Here is a 23,893-nt window from a genome sequence, read left to right as displayed (position 1 = left end):
GATTTCTGAAAGCATTCGATTGAAATGCTACCACTGATTTAGAGTGATGGGAATTAAAGGCAAAGCTGGGAATAGAGAAGAAAGTGTCAGGGGTTGGCAGATGGATTTCAACCTGCAGAAGTATTAATTGATTTACTTTAGAAGGTTGAATTTGAAGGCAGAATAAAGGATTAATTGCAAGATCTTTACAGTGTGGAGGAACAGAGGGATCTTGGGATCCTCATCCACAGATCTTTCAAAGTTGCTTAGAAAGCTCATTTGTGTGTTGGTCTTCATTAGTAGGGGGATTGAGTTCAAGAGCCACAATGTAATATTGCAGCTCTATAAAACCCTGCTAGACCAAACTTGGAATATGGTGTTCTGTTCTGGTCACCTCATCTTAGAAAGGATGTGGAAACTTTAAAGAGGGTGCAGAGAGATTTACTAGGATGCTGCTTAGGTTATAAAGCATGTCCCATGCAGAAAGGTTGTGCGAGCTAGGGCTTAACCCTTCCTTTGCTTTGGAGCAAAGGCAGATGAGAGTTGACTTGATAGAGGTGTAGAAGATGATAAGAGTCGTAGTTTAAGTGACTTCTTCCACAGGGTGGAAATAGCTAATACGACGGGGCATAATTTTAAGGTGATTAAAGGAAAGTATGGGGTTGGTATCAGAGGTAAGCATTCTTTGTAGAGACTAGTGGGTGCATGGAACAACTTGCCCTGGATGTGGTAGAGGCAGATACATTAGGGACATTTAAAAAACTCGTAGATAGATGGATGAATGAAAAATGAGGGCTATATGGGAGAGAAGGTTTAGATCGACCTTAGAGTAGATTAACTGGTTGGCAAAAAGTCTGTACTATGCTGTAATGCTCTATCTTCTATGTAAAGTGCACATTAGCCTAATATTGGTTATCCTACAGTTAACTATCAATAAACAAGAGAAAATCTACTGGAAATCCAAAGCAACACACACAAAATGCTGGAGGAACTCAGCAGGCCAGGCAGCATCTGTGGAAAAGAGTAAACAGTCGAGGTTTTGGGCCGAGACCCTTCATCAGGACCTCCCTTTACCATAGATGCTGTCTGGCCAGTCAACTATTGATAATCAGTTCCATCAATATACCATCTAATGGTGAGATTAATGCATATGTTTCTCTTTTACACATTGAAAACAAATGCTAGTTTAGCTAAAATAAAAACATAAAATACTGGAGACAATCAGCAAGTCAGGCAGCAGCTGTGGATAAAGAGATGGAGCTAATGTTCTGTGTTGGAGGCACTTCAGAACCACTTCTAACTAGTTTAACTAGTTTTTATGTTATAGGGACCTCCCGGCAATCGCCAAACGCTTTGTCAGTCTTATTTCCAGAAACAACCCATCTCATGTCCTGGGGCAAAATTATATTTTTGACCTTGATTTACAGGCAGAACTCCAGGTCCACACCACTTCAGAAAAGCAAGAGGCCGCTTTCGGAGTGGGTTGATTGGAAGAAAGAAGCTTACAGAAACATCTGATTCTGAGCCAAATGGTAGATACAATCTCTCAGACACATTGTCATAACAATCATCTTTCATATTATGTAACAACAGATTGCTTCATTACTAAATCAACTTCATCACATCACAGTCTGACGCTGGGAGCAGAAAGCCACTAACATCTGTGAAATTTCATTATTGTATGGTAATTTGTGGCTTTCGGCATGTTAAGTTCATGTTTTGAGTTTGGATATGCATTAATGAATGCAGGATTAGAGATGTGAGAAAAGCACAGGGAATGCATTTATTCTCTATCTAATCAGAGACTGCATAAGGAAATGAGAGACAAGAACATTAGAAATAGATGCAGGAACCAGGCTGAATGGCCTCTCAAACATTCTCAGCCATTCCATAGAATCACGGCTGATCTTAGCCTCAACCCTAATTTTCCATCCATTTCTCAAAACTCTTAGCCCCCCTCTTGCGCTAATGTCTATTGATTTCAGCTTCGAATATAATTAGTAACAGCCTCCATTGTTCACTGGAGTAGAGAATTCCAAAGATTTTACAAGTCTCTGACAGAAGGAATTCCTCTTCACTTCCATCCACTGATTCTGAATCTGTGCCTTTAGTTCTATATATACCCACCAAGAAAAAAAAACTTCTTCATATTATTTACCCAGTAAATCCCCTCAGAGTCTTATATATTTCAAAAAAAAGACCTTTTTTCTGAACATACTGTACTATTCAACCTTTGCTCATGAGACAAACCTTTCACCCCTCTGAATCAGCCTAATGACCATCTCTGAACTATCTTTAAAGCAAGTATATCCCTCCTTAAGTAAGAAAATCAAACAAGTTCACAGTCCTCCAGGTGAGGTTCTCAATGGCTCTATATTCAATCTCTTTGTAATATAGCCCAACATTCCGATTGCTTTCTTGATAACAAGCTGCATACCTGCACACTATCTTTCTCTAGTTCATATTCAAGGATACCTTAATAGTGCTTCCATTCAAACAATACTTTGTTTTTCTAATTTTCCTACCAAATTGGACAATTTCTCCCTTCTCATGTTATGTTGAATCTGACAGATTTCTTCTTGCTGAGAAATCTATATTTCTTAGTGGATTTTTTTCATATCCTCACATAATTAGCCTTCATACCCATCTTTGTTTCATCAGCAAATTGCATATATGCTCATTCACTTCAAGTACATCATTGTAATAGTGTAGGTTCTAGTATTGATAGCTTGACATTTTGCATTCTGACACTGCCAAGATTTGCAGAGAAACCCCCTTTCAACAAATTCCAGGGATGCCCTGAGTGGCCTTTGTATCTTCGGCTCCCTTAGACACAAAGCAGATCTTCCAATATTTAAAACAAACATTTGGGGAGATGTGGCTTCTTACTTATCTGGTCCCCTTTATATGCCCCTCTAAAGATCTGTAGGTTATATTTTCAGATGGTTCCTTAAGGTTGTCATTGCTGGGGGAGTAGTGGGGACAAGCTCCCACTACCTATTAAGTGCTCCCAATGGCGTGCATCTCAAATAGCCTCTGACAACCAAGTCCAGCTCCTGACCTTCAAGTGTAGCTAGATAACTAAGCTGTGACAGGAGAAGGGGAAAGGGAGGGGGGTTACTCGTGCCTTAAAACCGATTATTTCAGGCAGATGGGGCTTGCCAGCCATGGTTGGCAGCTCATCTCGGAGAAGGAAGACTCTGATTTCAAACCTCTGTTGCTTAGTGGGTATACCCACTCATGGGGAAGGCTTCAGGACTAAACCCCAAGATAAAGTCTGGAGCTGGAGTCCCTAAGACAGTCTTTCACTGAGTTCAATGCTAACTGGCAAATCCTACGACACCGCTGGTGCCAAACTGCGTTGGTCACTGCTATTGCTTCTGTTGTGTGGAGAGGGGAAGCCTACTGCATGGCAACAGCTTGCTGCCCATATTATACTGCCTTGGATTGCATAGACTGTGAGGACACAACGTCCATGGAGGGCCTACTATACCTTCAATTACTTGAAGCAGCTTCCAGCCACAGGGGAGGAATGAGAACTCCTGGCCTAGGTTTTCCCCAGTTCTGGAATTATCTAACACATGATTTACCTTGTGAAGTGAAGATGGGAAAATGGGCTGAAAAATGGCAGATGGAGTTGAATACAGACAAGTGTGAGGTATTGCACTTTGGAAGGAAACACCAAGGTAGAACATACAAGGTAAATGGTAGGACACTGAGGAGTGCAGTAGAACAGAGGGATCTGGGAATACACATACAAAATTCCCTAAAAGTGGCGTCACAGGTAGATACGGTAGTAAAGAGAGCTTTTGGTACATTGGCCTTTATAAATCAAAGTATTGAGTATAAGAGTTGGAATGTTACGGTGAGGTTGTATAAGGCATTGGTGAGGCCGAGTTTGGAGTATTGTGTGCAGTTTTGGTCACTGAATTACAGGAAGGATATTAATAAGGTTGAAAGAGTTCAGAGAAGGTTTACAAGGATGTTGCCAGGACTTTAGAAACTGAGTTACAGAGAAAGGTTGAATAGCTTAGGACTTTATTCCCTGGAGCATAGAAGAATGAGGGGAGATTTGACAGAGGTATATAAAATTATGATGGGTATAGATAGAGTGAATGCAAGCAGGCTTTTTCCACTGAGGCTATGGGAGCAAAAAACCAGAGGACATTGGTTAATGGTGAAGGGAGAAAAGTTTAAAGGGAACATTGGGGGGGCTTCTTCACACAGAGAGTGGTGGGAGTGTGGAATGAGCTGCCAGATGAAGTGTTAAATGCGGGCTCACTTTTAACATTTAAGAAAAACTTGGACAGGTACATGGATGAGAGGGGTATGGAGGGATATGGTCCAGGTGCAGGTCAGTGGGACTAGGCAGAAAAATGGTTTGGCACAGCCAAGGGCCAAAAGGCCTGTTTCTGTGCTGTAATGTTCTATGGTTCTATGGTTCTATGAGACTCCCTTCAGAGCCAATCAGAAATAATGGAGAAATGTTATAGGTTTCATTGGTGGGAGACTTTCACTTCCACAGTAATTCCAAAGCTTGCACTCTGAGTAAAGTATGAACAATTTTAACAGAACCAGAAAAACTTCATCATTCTGGCACCAATCCAGAATGTTTCGAAATTTCACATAAAATGAGCATGCCGGAAGCAGGGTTGGGCTTTTCCCAAGAAACTGATTCACTATAAGTTTCAATACTAAATCAAAATTCATTTTACCACAGATTGAAAAAGGTCTTAAAATGCTTTTGGTTGGAAGAAAAGTAATTAATTCCAGTTTTTTTTAAAACTTTCTGTTTATTTTGAGTCAATAGCTTCCATGGACAATTGCAAAATATTGTCAGTTTCAGTAAGCTGGAAGTTAACTATAATGTTCTAGGCTAATGAAAATCCAAGAAGATTGATCAGTGATTTTCAGATAAGTGCAGGCTGGTGAAGGAGCAAATCTCAGAAAATTTATTCTCTAAAAAATCCTGAAATGGTTAAGATCAGATTAGTTAAACATCATACACTCATGATCTAATCACACTGCAGCAAGCAAGATTTTTGTAAATAGTCAAAAATTGGGAGAAGATTTTTTTTTGTAAAGCATAAGCACTGAAAATACTTCTTTAGTTTTCACATAAAATAACTTACTTAATCAAATGAGTACACATGGAGCCCTGCTTGTAATCTGTTTCCAGAACAGAGTTTGGAATAGAATGCTTGTTTGCCGAGCCTGCTATTAGGTGTACAGCCAACATGGCCTGTCCAATACTGTTATGTATTCAACACCATATTACTGAAACACTCCATTCTGAGCTCGGTAAAGGGAGGAGATTACCAGGCAGTCCAAATAAAAGATTTAAGGATGCACTGAAAGATCCCATATGATAGCTGGTCCAGAGGATTAAGGCACACGGAATCCAAGGCTAGCTGACTAACTGGATCACAAGTTTAAGTCAATTCAGTGATAGAAGGCAGAGGAAGGATACCATAATGGTGGAAAGATGCTTTACACACTGGAAGTCAGTGTGAAGTGGTGCATCTCAGGGACTGGTATTGCGATCCTTTTGTTGGTGATATTTATAACAATTTGTATGTGAAAGTAAAAGGATCAGTAAGTTTGTAGATGACATAAAGGGATGACATATTAGCATAGCAGTTAGTGTAACACCGTTACATCACTAGAGACCTGGGTTAAATTAAGTCACTGTTTGTAATGAAGTTGTACGTTCTCCCCATGACTGGATGGGTTTCCTCCAGGTGCTCCAGTTTCCTCCCACATTCCAAAGACATACAGGTCAAAGAAGATAGGTGGAGGGGCAGGTAGTGTTGATGAAGCAGGGAGGTTGCAGAAGAACTTAGACAGATTAGGAGAATGGGTAAAGAAGAGGCAGATGGAATAGTGACGAGAAATGTGTGGCCATGCGCTTTGGTAGAAAGGACTAAAACTTAGACTGTTTTCTAAATGGAGAGAAAATTCAGAAATCCATGTTGCAAAGGGACTTGGGAGTCCTCGTACTGGATTCCCTAAAGGTTAACTTGCAGGTTGAGTCAGAAGTGAGGAAAGCAAATGCAATTTTAGCATTCATTTCAAAAGGACTAACATATAAAAACAGGGATGTAGTACTGAGGCTTTATAAGGCACTGGTGAGACCACAGTTGGACTACTGTGAGCAGTTTTGGGCCGCTTATTGAAGAAAGAATGCTGCCATTGGAGAGGGTTCAGAGGAGGTTCATGAGAATGATTCTGGGAATGAAAGTGTTATCATATGAAGAGAATTTGTATGCTCTGGGCCTGTATTCATTGGAACTTAGAAGAATGAGGTGGGGGTTTCATTGAAAACTATCAAATGTTCAAAGGCCTAGATAGAGTGGATGTGGAGAGGATATTTCCTATAGAGGGGGAATCTAGGACCAGAGGGTACAGCCCCAGAATAGAGGGATATACATTTAGAACAGACAGAGATGAGGAGGATTTTTTTTTAGTCAGAGAGTGGTAAAACTATGGACTTCATTGCTACAGGTGGCTGTAGTGGCCAGGTAATTGGGTGTATTTAAGGCGGAGGTTAATAGGTTCTTGATTAGTCAGGGCATGATGGGTTACAGGGAAAAGGCAGGAGAATGGAGTTGAGGGGGGACTATGGATTAGCCATGATGAAATGGTGGGATGAATGGCCTAATTCTGGTCCTATCTCTTATGTCTTATGGCTAGAAGGTTAATTGATCACATGGGTGTAATTGGGCAATATGCATTCATTGGCACAGAAGGACCTGTTACTCAAAATAAAAATAAAATAAAAATTGGCAGGGTGAATAGTGAGAAAGGATGTCTGAGGTACAGCAGGATGTAACTCAGATATCGAGGTAGTCAGAGCTTTGGCAAATGGAACATAATTCCAGGAAATGTGAGGACACACATTTTGGGAAGCCAAATAGGGGTAAGATGTATACAATGAATGTTGTTAAACAGAGGGACTTTAGGGTTTCCTGTAAATAGCAACAAGTAGATAGGATAGTGAAGAAGGCATATGGAATGCTTACCTTTATAACTTCATTGAATGTAAATATTGGGAAGTATAGGACATAGAACATAGAATAGTACAGAACACTACAGTTCTTCAGCCCATGATGTGTGCCAACCTTTTAACCTACTCTAAGATCAAGATAACTCTTCCCTCATACACAGTACATAACCCTACATACTCCTTTTATCCACATGCCTATCTAAGATCCTCTTAAATGTCCTTAGTGCACCTGCTTCTATCACCACCCCTGGCAGTGTGTTCCATGCACCTGCCACTCTCTGTAATAGTGATAATGAGTGATAGTAGATGGTTGTCTTTCTGATTGGAGGCTTGTGACTTGTGCTGTTACTATTCCAACCATCTGGATGATATTGTGGTAAACTGGATCAGCAAATTTGTAGATGTCACCAAGTTTGAGTGTGTAGTGGCCAGCGAGGAAGGCAATCAAAGCTTGCAGTGGAATCTGGAGAAAAGGGCTGAAAAATGGAAGACGGAATTAAAGTGTGAGGTGTTGCACTTTGGGAGGACAAAACAGGGTAAGATATGCACAATGGATGGTAGGACTCTGAGGATTGTGTTAGAAAAAAGGGAACTGGGAATACAGATCCATAACTCTTTGAAAGTGGCATCATAGGTGAATAAGGTCGTAAAGAGTGCTTTTGGTACATTGACCTTCATAAGGCTAAATACTGAGTACTGGAGATGGGATGATATGTCAAAGTTATATAAGATATTGGTGGTGCCAAATTTGGAGTCTTGAGTGCAATTCCAGTCACCTACCTACAGGAAAGTTATCAATGAGATTGAAGGAGTACAGAGAAAATTTACAAGTACGTTGCAGGCCTTAAGTACCTGAATTATAGAGAAAGGTTGAATAGGTTAAGACTTATCCCCTGGAGTATAGGAAAATGAGGGAGATTTGCTAGAGGTATACAAATTTATGAGGGATATAGATAGAGTAAATGAAAGCAGGTTTTATCAACTGAGTTTGAGTGAGACTAGTACTAGAGGTCATAGATTAAGATGGAAAATTAATGGGGAACCTGAGGGGGAGACTTCTTCATTCAGGGGTTCTTACCAGTGTGGAACAATCTGCCAGCGGAAGTGGTGGATGCGGGTTCGATTGCGACACTTAAGAGAAGTTTGGGTAGGTATATGCATAGAAAGCTAAGAAGGACTATGCTCCTTTTGCACGTCAATGATACTAAGCAGAATAACAGTTTGGCACAGACTAGATGGGTGGAAGGGCCTGTGTCTGTGCTGTAGTGTGCTATGACTCCAAGTCATTTATGAAAATCACAAAGAGCAAGTGTCTCAAAGAAAAAGGCTTGCGGAACACTACCACGCTGACCTCTAGGCAGCGTACACTTTATTACCACCATCTGTCTTCTGTGGGCAGGCCGATTCTGAATCCATGCTGCCAAGTTTTCCTGTATACAATGCCTCATGACTTTCTGAATAAGCCTACCATGGAGTACTTTGTCAAACGGCTTACTAAAATCCATATGAATCACATCCACAACTCTACCTTCATCAATTTTGATTGTTACTTCCACAAAGTAATCAAACAGGCTTGTGAGGGGCTGCCTGCCCATCACAAAGCCTCGCTGACTATTCTTAATAAAAATATGCTTGTCTAAATGCTCATAAATCCTGTTCCTAAAAAAATTCTCTCAAATAGTTTGCCCATACTGACTTAAAGATTTATAATTCCTAGGGTTTCCCCTATTAACTTTCTAGAACAACATTTGCCGCCTCTCTTGCTCTGGTACAGCCTCTGTGGCCAGTGAGGACGCTAAGATTATCGTCAAAGTCCCAGCATCTTTTCCTTTGCTTCCATAGTAATCTGGGGTTTATGACCATGGGGATTTACCTAGTCTAATGTTATCAAAAAGTCCATCATTGCCTCTTTCTCATCCTCAACATGCACTGGCACATTAGCTTGTTCTTCGCTGAACTCTCATTCCTCAAGCTCCCTCTTACTGGTGAACTCTGAGGTAAAGTATTCACTAAGGACCAGCCCTACCTTCTCTGCCTCCAGACATACGTTTCTCCTTTGTCCCTCATCAGTTCTGCCTTCACTCTAGTTATCCTCTTGATCTTTATGTATGTACATATAAAATACCTTGGGGGTTTTGACAATTCTACTTGCCAAGACCTTCTCATGACCCCTTCTAGCTCTCCTAAGGCCCTTATTATCCTCCTTCCTAGTCACCTTATAACTCTCAAGAGCCCAATCTGTTATTTGCTTCCAAAACCTCAAGAATGCTATCTTCTTCCTCTTGGCTAAATGTTCCAACTCTTCTGTCAACCTTGATTCCTTTATCCAACTATACTAACCCTGTCCCAATGGGACAAACCTTCCAGAACCCCATACAAATGCTCTCTAGATCATCTCCAAATTTCTGTTGTGCATTTCTCTGAGAACATCCGCTCCCAATTCACATGCACGAGTTTATCCCTAATACCCTTATAATTAGCCCTCCCCCAATTAAATACTTTTCATACTGCCTGCTCCTATCCTTGTCCATGGCTCTGCTAAAGGTCTGAGAGTTGTGGCCACTGTCGCTGAAATGCTCATCCACTGAGAGATTTGTCACCCAGTGAGGTTCATTGCCTAGTACTCGATATGTTTTGGTATTTATTCTAGTTGGTCTGTCAACATACTGTCCAGAAATCCTTCTAATTTAATCCTTTTGCACTAAGGAGGTGCCAATCAGTACTAGGGAAGTTAAAGTCACCCATAACAACACCTCTGTCCCTTTTGAAACATCTAAACCCCAGAAAATGTAGCAGCCATTCCTGTCCTTGTGACATCCAAGTAGTTCCATCTACTGCCCCATGCTCTAGGTTCATCACCTTTGTTCTTAATACTTCTTGTATTAACATAAACATATTTCAATCCATTAACTGACTGCATTTATGCCCTATTCATCGCTTATTGTTCTTCACATTCTCTCTACAAGTTGGAACAACCTTTTCACCAACTGCTCCATCATCTGACCTATCCCTGCCAATTTAGTTTAAATCGTCAACAACAACTCTACCAAGCCTCCCACAAGGATATTGGATCCCCTTAAGTTCAGGTGTAATCTATTCCTTTTCTACAGCTCATACATTCTCCAGAAGAAATTCCAATGATCCACTTACTCTGCACCAAGTCTTCAGCCATATGTTCATTTACCATTATCATCCTGTTTTTACCCTCTCTGTCATGTGGCACAGGCAGCAATCCTGACCAGCCTTGAGGTCCTGCTTTTTAGCTTCCTTCCTAACTCCCTATATAATGTTGCAACTTTACAAAACACTGGATGTCCACAGTTGGACTATCGTGTGCAGTTGTGGCTGCCACACTAAAAGACACATGTGATTGCCTGCAGAGGATGCATGGCGGAGTAGGATGAATTTAGTTATAGGGAGAGATTGGACAGGGTGATTTGTATTCCTTGTAGTGAAGGAGGCTGAGGATCAACCTGATAGAAATAAGCTATAAAAGGCTGTTGGAGGAACACAATGGGTCATGCAGCGTCTGTGGAGGAAGAGGCCATCCACATTTCAGGTTGAGACTCTGCACCAAGAATGAGAATGCACAGGGAAGCTAGCCAAGGTGAAGGGGAAGAATGAGGCAGGACCTGGCAGGTGATAGTTTAGGAGGGGGATGATGGTCAGGTGGAACAAGATGGGGTGAATGGAGGCTGGATGTAGAAACAGCGGCTGGTAGGTTAAAAGTGGAGATTTTTGGATGAAAAATTGAGCAGTAAATGAAGTGAAGGATCAGCCACAAAATGGCAGAACAAGCTCACAGGTTGTTAGGCTTGCATCTCTGGCCACATATATTCTAACGTTTGGAATAAATGAGGCCTGGCTTCTGCCAGGAACATCAGATCAAAGGCGAAATGTGTAAAGATGAAGAATAAAGAGCCTTATTCAGTATTTTCTCTTGTCATGTCATAAGCTGTGCATGTGTAATTTCCAGCCTCACGGTGTCCAAGGTGAAAAAAAGTCCCAACAATGCTATAGTGTAATCTGTTAAGGAGCCAAATTTTGATTAATTTGATTCCAATAGTACATGCCTAAGAATGAAATAACTCATGTCCTTAATTTTAGCTTGCTTCTTTTGGCAGTAAATATGAAAGCAATTACCTCTTTCAGCTTATGGCCAGGAATTCATTGGTAGTCAAAATCAAAGCAATTCAAAGTAAAATTCATTAACAAATTATGTATATGTTACCATATATACTAACTTGAGATCCATTTTCTCACAGGCATTTGCAGAAAAATAAAGCACAAAAGAATTTATGAAGAACTATACATAAACAACATAAGCAAAAAACTGATAAGAAGGCCTAAGCAGGAAATTAGTGCTTCCCAATCTGCCAAACCTGAGCAGAAATAGTTCAAGAGCTACAAGAACTAAGAAGGTAAATGTTAAATGTTGGCTTATGTTTCCCGTAGGTCAACAGTGCCTCATAAAGAAGCATTGAGTCTCTCTTGATGTGAGTCCTCCTCCTCTGTCCCACCCTTCCACCACATCACATCCACAATTCACTTTTACCACTTACCTCACTCCTGTGGTCAGACAAAAGGTCTATGATCTGAAATATTAATAGTGCTTGTGTCTCAGACACCGTGCCTGATCTCCCTGGAATTCCCAGCATATTTTCTGTGTGATTTTTTACTGCCAGCACCAACAGCATTTTGCTTTTGGATTGATGCAGTACCTTCCTTTGTGCTCCCAGTTATGACTTCCCAGGATCCAAGAGTAGGTGGTCTATATCAAGCACTCCAAGCTGCACTTGAGGTTGCCAAGCTCTAAATGGTAACATTGGATGATATTCTATTTCTAAACTAAGTACTGGAACTCTTATAGATGACAAGCCTAGAATTTATTCTCCCACTTGTCTGCGCTAATTTTCCAGTCTATGTTTAGGCTCATAGACCTCTAATAAATATAACAAAAAGATCCAGATTATTATACATTTCAGATGATTCATAGTAGAAATCTTTTTGCTATGAAGAAGAGACAGATGGCTTAGAAAACAGAAAAAAATAACTAATTCTGGGAATCCAAAGTCAACGCAGAAAATGTTGGATAGACCCATCTGGCCAGATACTATCTTTAGAGAAAGAAAGAGAGCCAACATTTCAGGTCAATGAACCCTTCCGTCAAATTCATCTCCTAACCAGGTTGTCCCATGGCATTATGAGTTTTGACAAAAAGTCATCGATCTGAAATGTCACAGACAGGAGAAGATCTGCAGATGCTGGAAATTCAAAGCAACACACACAAAATGGTGGAGGAACGTAGCAGGCCAGGCAGCATCATGGAAAAGGGTAAACAGTCAATATTTCCAGTTGAGACCATTCATCATGAGCGGATAAAAAGATGAGAAGTCAGAGAACCATGAAATAAAGAGAAGGAGGAGGAGCACCAGAGGGAGGGATAGGCAGGTAAAGAGATAAGGTGAGAGAGTGAAACATGACTGGGGAATGATGAAGCTGGGGGTGGGGGGGGGCAGTGATCACCAGAAGTTTGAGAAATCGATGTTCATGCCATCAGGTTGGAGGCTACCCAAATGGAATAAAAGATGTTACTCCTCCAGCCTGTGGCCTCATCCATAGAGGAGGCTATGGATTGACATGTCTGGATGGGAATGGGAAGTAGAATTGAAATGGGTGGCTACCGGGAGATTGCTTTTTCTGGTGAATGGAGCATTAGGTTTGCTTCTTTTTCTGCAGATGTTGCTTGGCCTGCTAAATATTTCCAGTAATTTCAATTTTGCTTTCAGATTTTATCGCATGTTGCATGATGTTTCATGCAATCTCTAAGTGCATGAGGAATGATTGCCAATCTGTAACCAAACTGAATTACATTCATAAGAACTTAAAACATAAAGTAATGGATCAGATAGAACCTAAAACTCCTTTAGCATTCGCTACCATTCAACTTATCGATTGATTAATCAATTTCAGGATGAAAAATACTCACACTCAGTGTCAGCAGGTCCTCATTGAGGAGTCAGCACAGGAATCAGCAGGTCCTCATTGAGGAGTCAGCACAGGAATCAGCAGGTCCTCATTGAGGAGTCAGCACGGGAATCAGCAGGTCCTTATTGAGGAGTCAGCACGGGAATCCGCAGGTCCTCATTGAGGAGTCAGCACGGGAATCAGCAGGTCCTTATTGAGGAGTCAGCACGGGAATCAGCAGGTCCTCATTGAGGAGTCAGCACGGGAATCAGCAGGTCCTCATTGAGGAGTCAGCACGGGAATCAGCAGGTCCTCATTGAGGAGTCAGCACGGGAATCAGCAGGTCCTCATTGAGGAGTCAGCACGGGAATCAGCAGGTCCTCATTGAGGAGTCAGCACGGGAATCCGCAGGTCCTTATTGAGGAGTCAGCACGGGAATCAGCAGGTCCTCATTGAGGAGTCAGCGCGGGAATCCGCAGGTCCTTATTGAGGAGTCAGCACGGGAATGGGTGTGTAATTTCAAGTTCTTGGGCATCAGCAACTCAGAGGATTTGTCCTGGCCCAACATATTGATGTAATCATGAAGAAGGCACACCACAGGCTCTACTTCATTAAGGAGTGGAGGAGATAACAATAACTCTTGCAAATTCCTACAGATTGATCTTGGATTTAGAAAGTTGGCGCACATCGTGGACCAAAAGGCCTGTACCATGCTATACTGTTCTCTATTCTATGCATGGTGGAAGGCATTCTGACTAGTCTCATCATAGTCTGGTCTGGCAGCTCCAATGCACAGGATGGCAAGAGGCTACAGGGGGTTACAGACTCAGTCAGCTCCATCATGAGCAAAAGCCTCCACCATCAAATATATCTTCAAAATGTGGTCACTCAAGAGGGTGGCATCCATCACTTGGGCCTTCAGCATCTGGAACATGCCCTCTTCATCGGGGAAGAGATACTTCAGCCTGGAGAGCCATAATAATTTAGGAACAACTTCTTCATCATCAGATTTTCTGAATAGTTCATGAACACATGAACATTATTTTGTTATTTCTCCTCCCACCGTTTGTTTGCTTGTTTATTTAATGTATTTATTTATTTAGTAATGTATAATAATTTTGTGTTTTTGTACTGTACTGCTTTGCAAAACAACAAATTTTACAACAGAAAAGTCAATGATAATAAGTCTGATTCTGAAAAATTAAAGGTCAAAAGTATGCTGAGGTAGAGAGTTTTAGAAGATCACAATCTTTTGAATGAAGACATTTCAATTAAAGTCAACTCCAAATACAGGTAATTAGTTGTTTATGTTGAGACAAACCCATTATTTTTGAACCTTTAGATAGAGGTCTGTTGAGGATTATTGATAGCTGTCTTGTTAATCTATTTCCAAATCATCTGTTTCAAGGAGATTGTCTGTCTAATCTCTGTTCATAAGATGAACTTTGTATCCTAGAAATCAAAGCGAGCAATCAATGCTGCTGTCTTCAAGTCAGAGGCATCCTTCATTAAGTAAGTGCCCTGAATATGCACACTATAGACCGGGAGTAAAAACAGCAAGGCAGGTTGTAGCCATAGAAAGAGAAGCAGAGTCAACATCCCAGGTTGAAGACTGTACAAGGAAAGCAGCTTAACTCCGGCTGGAATTTCCATTATGATATGCTGTTGATGAAGCTCTTCAGTTCGTAAGAGGGTAGTTAGAGAGAAAACAAAAGAGACATGTAAAATTGGTGAGAGTCAAAGCTGAATGAAATTCTCAGCAGATCAGGAAGTGGAGTGAGAAAAATGGAGTTAACTGTAAGGAGTTTCATGATGTAGGCCTCAATGCCTTCTCGTGGAAATTGATCCTTGATTTCTCCACTTGCAGACCCACACCAGTTCAGATTGGCAATGACATCTCCCCCACAATCCCCATCAACACAGGTGCACCACAAGGTGCTTTGCCTCCTGCTCTACTCACTGTATTTTTATGACTGTGAGACAAAGCACATCTCCAATGCCATATTTAAGTTTACTGATGCCACCACTGTCATTGGCTGAATCAAAGGCGATGAATCAGCATATAGGAGAAGTCTGAAAACATGACTGAGTGGTGTCACAAAAACAACCTCTCACTCAATGTCAGCAAAACCAAAGAGCTGATTATTGACTTCAGGAGGAGGAAACCAAAGGTCCATGAGCCAATCCTTATTGGGGGATCAGAAGTAGAGAGGGACATGTGGTGAACTACATATACCTGTCTGGACACGCCCCCCCTGCTGACCACTGACCGTGGTTCCTCCCACAGACCTCGGTATAAAGGCGATTGAGGCCTGAGCCCTGCCCTCAGTCTCCAGGATGTAGTATGGTGGTCAACTACTGCTTGTTCTTTCTTCCAGTCAATAAAAGCCGATATTTCGCCTCACGTCTCAGAGAGTTATTGATGGTGCATCAGGACAGCAACTTCAAAAGTTGCAGAAGACCTGTCCTGGCTCCAGCATTTAAGACCATAAGATATAGGAGCAGAATTAGGGCATTTGGCCCATTGAGTCTGCTCCACCATTTCATTATGGCTGATCCAATTTTTATCTCAGCCCCAATTTCCTGCCTTCTCCCCATACTCCCTTTGTAACCAGACCAATCAAGAACCTATCAACCTCTGCCTTAAATGTACATTAAGATTTGGCCTCCACAGCTGTCAGTGGCAAAGAATTCCACAGACACACCACTCTCTGGCTATAGAAATTCCTCCTCACCTCAGTTCTAAAAGGACGCCTCTCTATTCTGAGGCTGAGGCCTCTGGTCTTAGGCTCTCCCACCATATGAAACATCCTTTCCACATCCACTCTATCAAGGCCCTTGGCCATTCGATAGGTTTCAATGAGGTCACCCCTCATTCTTCTGAATTTTAATAAATACAGGCCCAGAGCTATCAAACGCTCCTCATATGTGTAAAGGATTTCTTCTTGGTGTAAGGGGGGTTTCTTTTTTTTTGTCACTGCGTATGTTAATCAAAATGGCTTCTTTGTTTTGTTAAAAGTAGGAATGCTTCTTTGTTATGATAAGTGCTTTCTCTCGCAGCTTGTTTGGGTTAAAATTACTGATCATGAAAATTGTATTCATTTATTAACCAATTGGGATAGACGTTATTCTCTCTTCTGGGTCTGTTAAGCGAGGATTGTTGGCGGGCTTTTGGGGAGTCGGCGCGAGGGGGTGAGAGAGAGAGGATGTGATGCTGTAAGCTGAGTGATGGAATGGACCCCGAGCAGGGGTCCGAGGCCAGGATTTTCAGCGAGGAGAGGAGACAAAGACATCACTGCGTGCGTGTTGGGTGGGGTGGCTGTGGGGTAGCCCGGAGGTCATTGTTCTCATTTCAATTCTGGAGGGGACCAACACCCTGCTGGTGAGGAGGCTCCTGGGGCCTGCCCAGAGGAGGCAGGTGAGAGCTGTTTGGAGGCATTGTCGATGCACCCAGAGTTTCGAGCTGCTTGTGCGGACGTGTGTAGCAGCATTGGGCCGATACCGAATTCAAACAAGGGCCGGTGGTGGTACGGCCTGGGGGAAGTATCTGAGGGTGAGACCCTCTTAGTGGACGCTCCGAAATACCATGAGGGAGGGGAGTTGAATGCTGAAGACACCTTGGTGAGAGAGAGGTTGCAGTGACTGGCCCCTACAGCCGTGGAACTCGTAGACAGCGTGTATGTGGATTATAGTACTTTGAAGATGCGCACTGTCATTGACCAGAATATGGCCCTGAGGGCTGAAGAGGCGATGGCCTGTCTGAGTGGTGCGAAGTGGTTTAAGGTGCTGGATCTGAGGAGTGGATGTTGCCAGATCCCGATGAGTGGGGCCAACAAGGAGAAGGCAGCCGTTATAAGTTCCCTAGGAGTCCTCCGGTCTGAAAAGATGCCACAGGGCATATCCAGAGCCCTTGCATCCTTCCTGTGGGGCATGTGGAAGACCATGGGGGATGTGGAGGTGTTTGGATTTTTGGCGTATGTGGATGATCTCCTGGTATTTGGATCTGCCTCGGAGGAATCTGAAGCGTGACTGTTGCAGGAGTGGCTGGGAACTAAAGAGCTAAAGTTTTCTCTGGACACGTGCCAGGTCTGGTGAAGGTCGCAGCTCGTGAGTGACTGTCTCTACGGGATCAAGTTTGAAGTGATGACGGAGAAACCAAATTCCCCACAGAGAAAGTGGTCCGGAACCAGTTGGAAGACTTACAAGTTGGGGAAGACAAAGAAAGTTGTCTGGCTAAGAGTAACAGCAAACCAAGAGCCTGGAGAGGGGAGTTTGCAGAGGTGAAGCAATTGCGGACAGATCTCGGAAGAGGGAAGTAGAAGCTTGAAGGGAACCTGAAGATGACCATCGACAGTCCAAATGAAGTGGAAAACCTGAAAGTTGACCTGGAAGAAGTCATTAAGAAGAAAAGGCTGGAGATAAGTTCAGTGAACACTGAACTGGAGGCTGGCCAATCTTTAACTGCTGCTTTTCAGGTCGGAGTGCAGGAAGCTGGTGGAGTAACTGCGTCCCAAATGGAGATGAACATGAAGCATGAGTCAGAACTGCTGAGGCTGTGGCGAGAGTTGGAGGAGGAAGAGAAGAAGCTGACGTCTCAACCGCAGGAGGCTGAAGAGGCTGCAGGAGCAGTCCAGGCCAAGTGTTTCAGTTTGGAAAAAATCAAACAGCAGCTACTGATCGCAGAAATGAGGAAGAATACGGATTCGAAGGATGATGTGCTGGATGGGTGGTACATGCTGTCTTTTGCTAACTTCCCCTTGATCGAGGGAGACCTTTGGCCCTTCTCCCACTGAGTCAGGTGTAGTGGGGAGGGCTAGCTGTGGGTAGCCTGGGTTACAGCAGGGCCCAGGTCACGGGACAGGGGGCTCCGAGTTGCAGTGAGGGCACGAGTGAGAGATTGAGAGAGGAGTTGGCAAGCAGACCTGAGGTGTCCCCAGTTGTGTCCTAGCCTGAAAGGTTTAGTTGAGGGGGTACAGAGGTCTCGGAGGGTTAGGAAACTCCCAGATAAGTTGACCGACGTAGCGCCTGAGGAACAGGGCATGAGGTCTACTGTTTGGGGAGCAATGTCACTGTTTGTGCCTGGGTTAGGGTTTGTGTTGGCAGGAAGGGTTGGCGAGTTATTTAGCAGTCATGAGGACATGACTAAATTTGCTGGGGGGAGAATGTAAGGGGGTTTCTTCTTTCTTTATGTTACTGCGTATTAATCAAAATGGCTTCTTTGTTTTGTTAAAAGTAGGAATGCTTCTTTGTTATGATAAGTGTTTTCTCTCGCAGCTTGTTTGGGTTAAAATTACTGATAATGAAAATTGTATTAATTTATTAACCAATTAGGATAGATGTTATTCTCTCTTCTGGGTCTGCTAATCGAGGGTTGTTAGCGGGCTTTTGGGGAGTCGGCGCGAGGGGGTGAGAGAGAGAGGACGCGATGCTGTAAGCTGGGCGACGGAACGGACCCCGAGTGGGGGTCCGAGGCCAGGATTTTCGGCGAGGAGAGGAGATGAAGACAGACATGTCGGGGGTGCTTGGTTGATCACTTCGGGTGGTCCTGAGCTACGAGTCGAGGAGGTCTGAGGGGATCGAATGGTGGCCAGAAGACTTCGTTAATTGAGCTCCAACGGTTGTGCACTAAGTGGTTTGGACTTTGATAAGTTTTGGCACCTTTTCGTTATTTTCTTTTCCTTCGTATATACTGTATCATTATTAATCACTTAGTTCTAGTAAGATCTATAAAGTGTAATCATTTAATTGCATATGGTGTACTGTCTGTTATTTGGCGTGGTGGGGGCATCACACAGCATCCACACAAGCTGATTACCCAGTTTGGAGGGGCCGAAGGCTGCTCCCCCTAGACGGAAGCGAGCTGAGAGAGCCTGGGGCGAGCCAGGGGGTTACATATGACAAGCCATTCAATCCTGGAATCATTTTCATGAACCTTCTTTGAACCCTCTCCAGTTTCAGCACATCCTTTCTAAGATAAGGGGCCCAAAACCTGTTCCAAGTGAGGCATGGCCAGTGCTTTATAAAGCTTCAACATGGCATCCTCGCTTTTGTATTCTAGTCCTCTTGAAATGAATGCTAACATCAACTTGCCTTCCTCACCACAGACTCAACCTGCAAATTACCCCTTAGGGAATCCTGCACAAGGACTCTCAACTCTCATTTTTGTATTTGTGTCTTTGTGTCTCAGTTTTTTTGTATTTTCTCTCTATTTAGGAAATAGTCAACCCTTTCATTTCTTCTACAAAAGTGCATGACCATACACTTCCCGACACTATATTCCATCTGCCAGTTCTTTGCCTATTCTCCTAATCTGTCTAATCCTTCTGTTGCCTCAAAGCTATCTTCATATTGTCTGAAAACTTTGCAACAAAGCCATCAATTCCATCATCCAAATCATTGACATGTAATGTAAAAAGAATTGGTCCCAACACAGACCACTGTGGAACACTATTGGTCACCAGCGGCCAACCAGAAAAGGCTCCCCTTATTCCCATTCTTTGCCTCCTGCCAATCAGCCACCCTTTTATCCATGCTTGTAATACCATGGGCTCTTGTTAAGCAGTCTCATTTATGGCACCTTGTCAACGGTGTTCTGAAAATCCAAGTCCAAAACATCAACTGATTCTCCTTTGTCTATCCTGCTTGTTACTTCTTCAGAGAATTTCAACAGGTTTGTTAGGCAAGATTTTCCCTTGAGGAAACCATGCTGACTATGGCCTATTTGATTATGTGCTTCCAAGTAACCTCAGACCTCATCCTTAATAATCGACTCCAACATCTTCCCAACCACTGAGGTCAGAATAACTGGCCTATGGTTTCCTTTCTTCTACCTCTCTCCCTTCTTGAAGAGTGGAGCGACATTTGCGATTGACCAGACTTCTGGAACCATTCCAGAATCTAGAGATTCTTGAAAGTTCATTACTAATGCATTCATAATCTCTGCTACCACCTCTTTCAGAACTCTGGAATGTACACCACCTGGTCCAGGTGACTTATCTACCTTCAGAACTTCTCACTAGTTATGGTAACTTCACACACTTCACGCCCCCTGACAACTGGAACTTCCACCATATTGCTCATGTCTTCCACAGTGAAGACTGATGCAAAACACTTACTCAGTTTGTCTGCTATTTTGGTGTCCCCCATTACCACCTCTTTAGTAATGTTTTCCAGCTGTTCGATATTCACTTTCATATCTTTTTTTACACTTTATGTATCTGAAGAAACTTTTGGTATCCTCTTAAATATTATTGGCTATCTTTATTTTGTATTCCATTTTTACTTTCTTATTGACTTTTTTAATTGTCTTCTGTTGGGTTTTAAAAGCTTCCCAATCCACTAACTTCCCACTAATCTTTGCTCTATTACAGTATATGCCTTCTCTTTGGCTTTAATGTTCAATTTGACTTCTCTTGTTAGCCACAGTTGTGTCACCTTTCCTTTAGAATACGTCTTCCTTTTTGGTATGTATATCTTCTTTGCCTTCCAAATTGCTTGCAGAAATTCCAGCCATTGCTGCTCTGCCATCATCCCTGCCAGTGTTCTTTTCCATTCAGTTCTGTCTAACTCCTCTCTCATGCCTCTGTAATTCCCTTTATTCCACTGTAATACTGATACATTTGACTTTAGCTTCTCCTCCTCAAATTTCAGGGTGAATTCAATCATATTATGATAACTTCCCCTAATGGTGCATTTACTTCAAGCTCTCTAATCAATTCTGGTTCATTGTACAACACCCAGTCCAGAATAGCTGATCCTGTCGTGGGCTCAACCACATTACTCTAAAAAACCATCTCATGTGCACTTTAGAACCTCCCCCTCCTGAAATCCAGCACCAACTTAATTTTCCCAATCTATTTGCATCTTGAAGATCCGCATGACTATTGTAACATTGCCCTTTTAGAATGCATTTTCTATCTCTCATAATGTGTAGGCAACATCCTTACTACTGTTTGGGGGTCTGTATACAACTCCCATCAAGGTTTTTTTACCCTTGCAGTTCCTTAGTTCTATCCACAATGATTCTACACGTTTTGACCCTATGTCACTTCTTTCTAATGATTTAATTTCATTTTTTTACCATCAGAGCAATGCCGCCCCCCCCCCCCCCGCCTTCCTGCCTATCCTTTCGATACAATGTGTATCCTTGGACATTAAGCTAATGCTGTTGAATTTGGCCACAGCAGTGTAGCCGTTAGCCCAGCACTATTACAGCTTGGGGTCTCGGAGTTCAGGGGTCAATTCCACCACCACCAAACCCTTCTCCCCTCAGGCCAAGTGATGCACTACCTGTCCCATGTTAAGTGGTGCAATATCTAAGTTCAAAATTTAAAGTAAATTTATTATCAATCTAAATATATGACACCATATATACTGAGTTTCTATTTCTTGTGGGCATTCACTGTAAATATGTACAAAGGAAAAAAAACACAAACAACAAGATGGACAAAAAAGCAATGTCCAAAAGATTCAAGTTTGTAAATGTTTTTCCCATGTGTTTCCTCCCACAGTCCAAAGACATTCCAGCTAGGACGTAGGTTAATTGGTCACTTTAAGTTGTCCTGTGATTATGCTAGAGGTTGAATTGGTGGGATGCTGGGTGGCGTAGCTCGGTGGGCCAGAAGGGCCTGTTCCATGCTTATTATTTAAATAACCATATATATATATAACCATATAACAATGACAGCACGGAAACAGGCCATCTCAGCCCTTCTAGTCCGTGCTGAACGCTTACTCTCACCTAGTCCCACCAACCTGCACTCCATTCCTTTCCTGTCCATATACTTATCTAATTTTACTTTAATTGACAATATCAAACCTGCCTCTACCACTTCTACAGGAAGCTCGTTCCACACAGCTACCACTCTCTGAGTAAAGAAGTTCCCCCTCATGTTACCCCTAAACTTTTGCCCCCTAACTCTCAACTCATGTCCTCTTGTTTGAATCTCCCCTACTCTCAATGGAAAAAGCCTATCCACGTCAACTCTATCTATCCCCCTCATAATTTTAAATACCTCTATCAAGTCCGCCCTCAACCTTCTACACTCCAAAGAATAAAGACCTAACTTGTTCAACCTTTCCCTGTAACTTAGGTGCTGAAACCCAGGTAACATTCTAGTAAATCTCCTCTGTACTCTCTCTATTTTGTTGACATCTTTCCTATAATTCGGTGACCAGAACTGTACACAATACTCCATATTTGGCCTCACCAATGCCTCGTACAATTTTAACATTACATCCCAACTCCTATACTCAATGCTCTGATTTATAAAGGCCATCATACCAAAAGCTTTCTTCACCACCCTATCCACATGAGATTCTACCTTCAGGGAAATATGCACCATTATTCCTAGATCACTCTGTTCTACTGCATTCTTCAATACCCTACCATTTACCATGTATGTCTTATTATGATTATTCCTAACAAAATGTAGCACCTCACACTTATCAGCATTAAACTCCATCTGCCATCTTTCAGCCCACTCTTCTAACTGGCCTAAATCTCTGTGCAAGCTTTGAAAACCTACTTCATCACCTGTCTTAGTATCATCTGCATACTTACTAATCCAATTTACCACCCCATCATCCAGATCATTAAAGTATATGACAAATAACATTGGACCCAGTACAGATCCCTGAGGCACACCACTAGGCACCGGCCTCCAACCTGACAAACAGTTATCCACCACTACTCTCTGGCATCTCCCATCCAGCCACTGTTGAATCCATTTTACTACTTCAATATTAATACCTAACGATTGAACCTTCCTAACTAACCTTCCGTGCAGAACCTTGTCAAAAGCCTTACTGAAGTCCATATAGACAACCTCAACTTCTTTACCTTCGTCAACTTTCCTAGTAACCTCTTCAAAAAATTCAATAAGATTTGTCAAATGTGACCTTCCACACACAAATTCATGCTGACTGTTCCTAATCAGAGCCTGTCTATCCAGAAAATTATATATACCATCTCTAGGAATACTTTCCATTAATTTACCCACTACTGACATCAAACTTACAGGCCTATAATTGCAAGGTTTACTCTTAAAACCCTTTTTAAACAATGGAACAACATGAACAATATGCCAATCCTCCAGCACCATCCCCGTTTCCAATGACATTTGAAATATTTCTGTCAGAGCCCCTGCTATTTCTACACTAACTTCCCTCAAGGTCCTAGGGAATATCCTGTCAGGACCTGGAGATTTATCCACTTTTATATTCCTTAAAAGCACCAGTACTTCCTCCACTTTAATTGTCATATTTTCCATAACTTCCCTACTTGTTCCCTTACCTTACACAATTCAATATCCTTTTCCTTAGTGAATACCGAAGAAAAGAAATTGTTCAAAATCTTCCCCATCTCTTTTGGCTCCACACATAGCTGTCCACTCTGATTCTCTAAGGGACCAATTTTATCCCTCACTATCCTTTTGCTATTAATATAACAGCAGAAACCCTTTGAATTTATTTTCACCTTACTTGCCAAAGCAACCTCATATCTTCTTTTAGCTTTTCTAATTTCTTTCTTAAGATTCTTTTTTACATTCTTTATATTCCTCGAGCACCTCATTTACTCCATGCTGCCTATATTTATTGTAGATATCTCTCTTTTTTTGAACCAAGCTTCCAATATCCCTTGAAAACCATGGCTCTCTCAAACTTTTAACCTTTCCTTTCAACCTAACAGGAACTTAAAGATTCTGTACCCTCAAAATTTCACCTTTAAATGACCTCCATTTCTCATTACATCCTTCCCATAAAACAAATTGTCCCAATCGACTCCTAAATCCTTTCGCATCTCCCCAAAGTTAACCTTTCTCCAATCAAAAATCTCAACCCTGGGTCCAGTCCTATCCTTCTCCTTAATTATATTGAAACTAATGGCATTGTGATCACTGGACCCAAAGTGCACCCCAACACATACCTCCATCACCTGAC

The sequence above is a fragment of the Hemitrygon akajei genome, chromosome 3 (assembly GCF_048418815.1).
Source record: "Hemitrygon akajei chromosome 3, sHemAka1.3, whole genome shotgun sequence".
Lineage (NCBI taxonomy): Eukaryota > Metazoa > Chordata > Chondrichthyes > Myliobatiformes > Dasyatidae > Hemitrygon > Hemitrygon akajei.
Note: the sequence above shows the minus strand (reverse complement) of the source record.